Raw genomic sequence first — 7,165 nt, 5'->3', positions numbered from 1 at the left:
CCAGGACCTCGTACAAGCTAGGCAAGCACTTTACCACTGAGCCACATCCCCAGCCCATGTTTTTCCATTGAATACCATATACATTGTATGTTTCCATTTAAAGTACTGAGAGTTTGGGATACGGCTCAGTGGTAGAGCACTTGTGTGGCATGTGCCAGATTCAATCTCCCACACCACACACACACACACACACACACACAATGTAAATAAATAACTAAACAAAAAACACGATATCTATGATGTTTAGTGCAAAAGGGTACACATAGTATAGTGTACATAGTACAGTTTTATGCACATCATAACACAAGAAACACCATATACTTGTTTGTGGGTACATACACTCGTGGATGGATGTGTAGGTATAAAAATATGGACTGAAAGGATACATCGTGAACTCATAATAGTGGTTACCTCTGGTAGGGAGAGGCAGGGATGAGACTGGAGATGATGGTTTATTTTAAAAAATAAAATGAGAAGCAAATATAACTAAATATTTCCGAGTTGCTAACTCTGGGGAAGGGGGTTATACTGTGTAATCAATCATTTTTCTGTTTTTTTTTTTTTTTTTCAAAATAAGAAACGGAGAGAGGAACTTAGACCGAACTGATGGGGGAGAGGAGGGGCCTCCAGGGCTCTGACTTGTGCGGCCAGGCCGGCAGCCGATGTCAGCGAGCAGAGGGGAAGCCCCGGGCGGGTCTGAGTCTGGGTGACCTGAAGGACTGTCCTAATGGAAACCTCAGGGGACAGAGAGCTTCAGGCATTGAAATCAAAGGTGCCACTGAAATAGGGTGTGCCCATGAGGGAACTGTGATTTCTAAGTGGGATTCCTGCACACATCTGAACAGTGTTGAGATTGTTGTTTGATTTCTTGATACCTGATTATGGACAAAAATAGAAAAACCAAGGCAACTATTGTTTACCAACAAAGACGCGCACAGGCATGACTTGGAGCATCGGGTGTGCACGCTGCAGGTTACGCATGGCTGCCTTCAGATGGTTCTTCCTAGCGTGGTATGAAATAGGTGGCACTTTGGCCATCAGTTTTGTCACTGGACACACTGCTCAGGGGATCAGCTTTATAAAATGGGGTAATTTTTAAAATGTAGTTAGAAATTAATCTCATGCACACCTGTAATCTCAGCACTCTGGAGGCTGAGGCAGGAGGATCACTGCCTGTCTTAGTCTCTTCGTTGCTGAGATACAGTACCCAACACTCGTGTCTTAAAGGAGGAAAGATGTGTTTGGTTCGTGTTTTACAAGTCACAGACCCTGCATAGTCGGCTGGCTGCAGGGAGAAACAGCATGGCAGAAGGGCCTGGGCAGAGGAAACTGCTCACTTCATGGCACCCGGAAGCAGAGACAGAGAAGGGAGGAGCCGGGGAGAAAGGCCTTCTGGGCTATGCCCCCAGTGACCTGCCTCTCCCCGCAGCCCCCACTTCCAAACAGCAAGTTGTGGGGGCTGGGGATTTAGTTCAGCAGCACAGCCCCTGCCTGGTAAGCGCAAGGTCGTGAGTTCGATTCCCGGTACCGGAAAAAAACAAAACAAAAAAACCAGCAAGTTGTGTATAAGCCCCTATAATCCCTCACCTTCTGGAAGCCCTGCTCATGAGCACATGAGGCGCTGGGGGACATCTGGACAGAAACTATAACCCTGCCTATGGACTCAAACCAACCACTCGCTTTTTACCTGACAGCACAGCGGCCTTTCCGGTGTTCACAAACCAGTCCTGGAGGTAGCCCTCGGAAAGCTCAATCAGGCTTTTCTAAGAACTTGCTGGGGCTCCAGGCTGACAGCAGGGCTTTGTTTGCAGGGTACTTGGCTGGTGATGTGGGGTCATCTCTCCACACAACTTGCTTTGCCTTGACCTGGGGGCAAGCTGGATTCTGAGACCTGTCTGAAAAATTGATCCTCTCCAAGGTTGCAGGATTTTTACACACCCTGGGTAGTTTCTTTATGTGGATTGTCTCTTTGTTTGTGATGTGTTCATTTTTGTTTGTTTATTTTTCTGAAACAGAGTCTCACTGTATACTTAAACTAGCCTTTAACTCGTGATCTTCCTGCCTCAGCCTTCTGAGAGCTGAGGTTCATTTTCTTGTTCATTGGATCTATTTGATTCATTCATTATGATTTATTCTATCCATGTGGTAGAGAACAGCTCATGTGTGATGGCACATGCCTATAATCCTAGCACTCTGGGGATGCTGAGGCAGGCGGGTCAAAATTTTGAGCAAAGCCTGGGCAACTTAGTGATTCAGTGAGAACTTCTCTTAAAAAAAAGAACAGTATGTTTTAAAGGGCTGGGGATGTATCTCAGTGCACAGACTCTGGGTTTAATCCCCAATACTGGGGGAAAAAAAGAAAAAAAAAAAATAAGAGCTGGCCTTCCTTCTCTGAATTGCTGGGGGGGGTTGTATTTTTGAGGGTTTTTTTTTTTTTTTTTTTTTTTTTTTTTGAGACAAGGTCTCGCTGTGCACCTTAGGTTGGCCTTGAGCTCACTTTGTAGCCCAGGCTGGCCTCGAACTCGCAACGATCCTCCTGCCTCAGCCCTTCGAGTGCTGGGATTACAGGCGTGTGCCATGACACCCAGCGTCCTTCTCTGAATTTCAAAGTAAAGGTGGCACAAATTTCTTGCTAGCCAGGCACCTTTGTGTGTACCAGTAGTCCTGGGTATAAAATGTCCCCTGAGGGCCAGGCATGGTGCTGCACACCTGTAGTCCCAGCACTGAGGCAGGAGGCGCACCAAGGAGGCCAGTGTGGGCTATCTGGTGAGTTGAAGGCCAGCCTGAACTATACAGCGAGACCCTGTCAAAAACAAAACAAAGCAAAACAAAAAACTGGTCCCTGAGGCTTGTGCCTTGGGAGCTGCAGAAGGGTTTTCTGTAGAAGGTGCCCCCTCTAGCTCCCTGCCTCAGAGGCCAAGTCATAATGCCCCCCACTCCTCCCCAGCTTTCCTGCCCCTCACTGCCCCTCTGGGGAGTAAACTGCTGCTCTCCTTCGGAAGCAGGGTGAAGACTTGGGAAGGTGTCTGCCCATCTCCTGACTCAGCTGTGTCCCTGCAGCCCTGGATTTCTGTCCCAAGGCTGCCCTGTAGATGGCTGGAGACCCCCCCACCTGTGACCCTCATTTGCATAGCCACATCTCCACACACACCCCCTTTGCCCACCCCTCCCGCAGTCAGGTCTTGGGCTTCTTGAAGGTGTCACAAAGGTATCCTGTTTTAGCTCATAAAGCTTAGAGACGAGGTCAGCGGGTTTAGACTCTGCTGTCTGCAAGCCCCATGTAACTGTCCGTCACAGCCTGTGTTAGCCAGCTTTCTGCCACTACACCAATTATCGGAGGTAAACTAATTATAAAAGTTTATTTTAGTCTACAGTTTGGGAGGTTCCACTCCATGATCCTTTGGCCCCATCGCTCTTGGGCCTGTGGTGAGGCAGCACATCGTGACAGGGGCAAACTGTGAGCTAGCAAAGCTGCTCACCTGTGGCGGCCCAGGAGCACACCACGGAAGGGAAGAGCCAGTGCCCTGCGGTCCCCTTCAAGCGCACACACCCTGTGACCTGAAGATTTCCACCAGGCTTCACCTCTGAGAGCTTCCAGCACCTCCCAGGACCATCAGGTTGGAGACCAAGGCACTAATGCATTCAGATCCAACTAAAGCACCCTCGGGAGACACCCAGATTCATCCTGTAGCACCAGCTCTTCCCAGCTCCTCCCCTGGGCCCCAGGATTGCCCCTTCATTGGGCTGCCCCATGGAGGCTCTTGGGAGGTGCTTTTCGTCCCCTCGCTAGCCAGTGGCTTCGCTCTCACTCTCCGGATGCTGCCCTTACCTGGCAGCTTGTGCCTCTGGGTTGCCCTGCTGGTGCCTGCTGCAGCCCTGGAGACTGTGCTCAGGCTGCTGGGTGTCCTCAGAGTCGCCGAGTTGGGGCCCTGTCCTCCACCTGCTCCTGTTCTACGTCTCCCTGGACAGTCCTTGCTGTGCAAGCTCTGCCTTCCCCAGGACACTTGTAACTCGGCTCTCCTTCCTTCTGAAAGTTATTTTTGACAGTCTTGCCAGCAAAGGGGCTGAAGTCCACGGCTTCACTGCAGGACGCAGTTCTTTCCATATCATGATTACTGGGTTCTGCTGTCTGACCCAACATGTGATCCACTTGCCTCTCATTCTGCAGCTTTTCTTACATATTTACAACACAGCATTCACGTTCATAACTCAGGAAATGTGAGTTACACAAGCATGATGAAATCCACAGGGATGGGGGGCTGGGGATTTAGCTCAGTGACACAGCGCCTGCCTGGCAAGCACGAGGTCGTGAGTTTGATTCCTGGTACTGGAAAAAAAAAAAAAAGAAATCCACAGGGATGGGAGTCCACCTCTTTTGTGGGGGTTGTATTTTGCGTTTTTGTTGTTAAAATTATCCGCACTGGGCAAAACTGAGGTGTTTGCTAACTATGTACTTCTATTTTTCCTTAGTCAGAGTCTACCAGAGAAAATATTATTAGGAACAGGAGTAATTGCTTCTTCTACTTTCTTTGTCAAATCTTTTTTTACTACTCAGAATCATAAAAGCTGTATTTATTCTGTGTACAAATTCATGTCTAACCTAAATGACTTGGGTTTTTTTTTTTTTAACCTAAATGACTTAGAAAGTATGAACAGAAAATAAACATCACCTTAACCGGTGTGGTGATGCACGCCTACAATCCCAGCACCCAGACTATGGCAGGAGGATTGCTCTGAGTTCGAGGCCAGCTTGGGTTATATGGTGAGTTCAAGGCCAGTTTGCTCTACATATTGAGGCCCTGTCTCAGCCTCCTCCCCTGAGAAAAGAGATAAAGATAAGCCTCAAAACACAAGTTGCATTTTTTTCCCATTTCCAGTGCTGGGGGTCAAACCCAGACCCTCGTGCATGCTAGGCAACCACTCTACCACCGAGCAACGCTCCCAGTCCCCACGTATTACTTCTGTGTGTGTGTGTTACCAGGGCTCACACCCAGGTGCATTCACCCATGAGCCACATCCCCAGCCTTTTTTTTATTTCTGAGACAGTGTCTCCCTAGGTTGGCCCGGTAGGACTTGAATTTACAGTCCTCCTGCCTCAGACTCCCAAAGTGCTAGGATTACAGCTGTGTGCCACACTTGGCCACAATTACATTGTAAAAGGCTATCTACACAAACTCTCCGACACATCATTTTACTTAATCCCGACCATAGCTTATGGGTTGAAAATATGATTCCCATTTATAGGTGAGGGGACTGAGGTACAAGGAGGTTAAGTAACTTGCTCAGGGTCATGCAGCCAGCAAGTGGTAGGATAGGGATACCGACTTCGTAGTCAAACTTCAGAAGGACTGACAAGATAGCTGCTGAAAATAAGCACATGAAAAAATATTCAACATCACTGGTCATTCAAAAGATGCAAATTAAAACAACACTGAGATTCCATCTCACCCCAGAAAGAATGGCTATCACTAAGAAATCAATAACAAATGCTGGGAGGGCTGTGGGGGAAAGGAACCCTTCTCCACTGCTGGTGGGAGTGTAGACTGGTGCAAGCACTGTGGAAATCAGTGTGGAGATCCCTCAAAAAACTAGGATTGGAGGTCCCATTCAACCCAGCTATTCCCCTTCTGGGTACTTTCCCAGGAGAACTGAAAACATCATACCACAGTGATATATGTGCATCCATGTTTACAGCAGCATCATTTGTCATAGCTAAATCTTGGCAACAACCTAAATGCCCATCAAATGAGGAATGGATAAGAAACATGTGGTCTTTTTGTACAATGGAGCACTACTCAACCATACAGAAGGATAAACTGGAGATTTTATAGGCAAATGGATGCAACTCGATACCATATTCATTGTGAACATTGTGTAAACATTGTACTGTTTCCCTAGTGTGAGAAGCTGAAATAGTAAATAAGATCCAAAATGTACACTAGATATTGGAAAATGGGAAGAAACTTCAAAAGTAAAGAGAAACTGGGATAAGGGAATGGAGAGAAGAAGGGAAAAGAAAAAAGAAAAAAATATATATATGTGTACAACATATACTACTAATTTCTCTTAGTTCATTGAAAAGAAAGGTTTGTGCTAATATTGTCTGGACAATTAAAAGCCGACATCTTGTACCCTGAGTAACTACTTTAAAGATAACAATATGCAATGTGCGTGTGTGTTACTAGGGCTCACCACTGTTACCCTCCTATTATCTTGTTTTGAAACTGTGTTTAATTTCTTTCTCTTTAAAAGAAAGAAAAGGATAGTCGCTCAGTAGTTTGAGTTCTCCCCCTGTACCTGCATGAGTTCACGTTGCGTACTTGGGTTGGGGGATTGAAGCAGTTGACAGAATGACGTCCCTGGTGAGATGGGGGACATTATGTTACAGAAACCCGATCAAGTCAGCTTCAGCAAAAGACAAGGTTATGTTTCTGGGATCCCTGGGCTTCTGGAATCCTTCCAGGGAGCTGCTACGGGCCTCAGGGGTGCTGGGAGCTGCTGCTGGGCTGTGGTCAGGACCCAAGACTGAGTGGCTAGCCGTGGTGCTCCCACCTCACAGCCTGGAGAGTTGGACGGCCCAAGCCACGGCAGGGGGACACCCGCGGGTCTGGAGAAGGGCGGCTGTCCAGGAAGGTCTTGAAGTGCACAGGCCCCGTGAACGTGTCCCTGGGCTGCCCTGACAGTCCTCCCTCTGTCGTGTGTTCTCTTCTTTACACCCACAGCCCAAGTCAGTAGCATGTTTTGCACCCCGAGGCTTTGAGCCCGTTCAAGGGATTGAAGTCATGGACAAGGGAGGCAAAGTCTAGGCCATTCCAGAAACGCTGGGAGAAAGGTACGGGGCGCTGTGGTACGAGAGCTGCTTGCCCTTTGGGCACAGACCAGATTTCCTGGTTGAAAGCCGATGACAAATCCATGTCTGGGGGCTGGGGATTTAGCTCAGCGGCAAAAGCGCCTGCCTGGCAAGTACAAGGTCGTCAGTTCGGTTCCTGGTACCGGAGAAAAGCCAAAAAAAAAAAAAAAAAAAAAATCCATGTCTGCCTTGTCCCACCCTCCCTGACTGTGTCACAAAGAGTCTGAGTTTTGTAGGCTGAAGTTTAAAAGCTGGGGCAGTAGTCTGGGTTTCCAGCGAAAGGGGATCAATAGGACGCATTACAGACCTACGGAG

Source organism: Chinchilla lanigera, unplaced genomic scaffold, assembly GCF_000276665.1.
Source record: "Chinchilla lanigera isolate Chin_1 unplaced genomic scaffold, ChiLan1.0 scaffold00030, whole genome shotgun sequence".
NCBI lineage: Eukaryota > Metazoa > Chordata > Mammalia > Rodentia > Chinchillidae > Chinchilla > Chinchilla lanigera.
Note: the sequence above shows the minus strand (reverse complement) of the source record.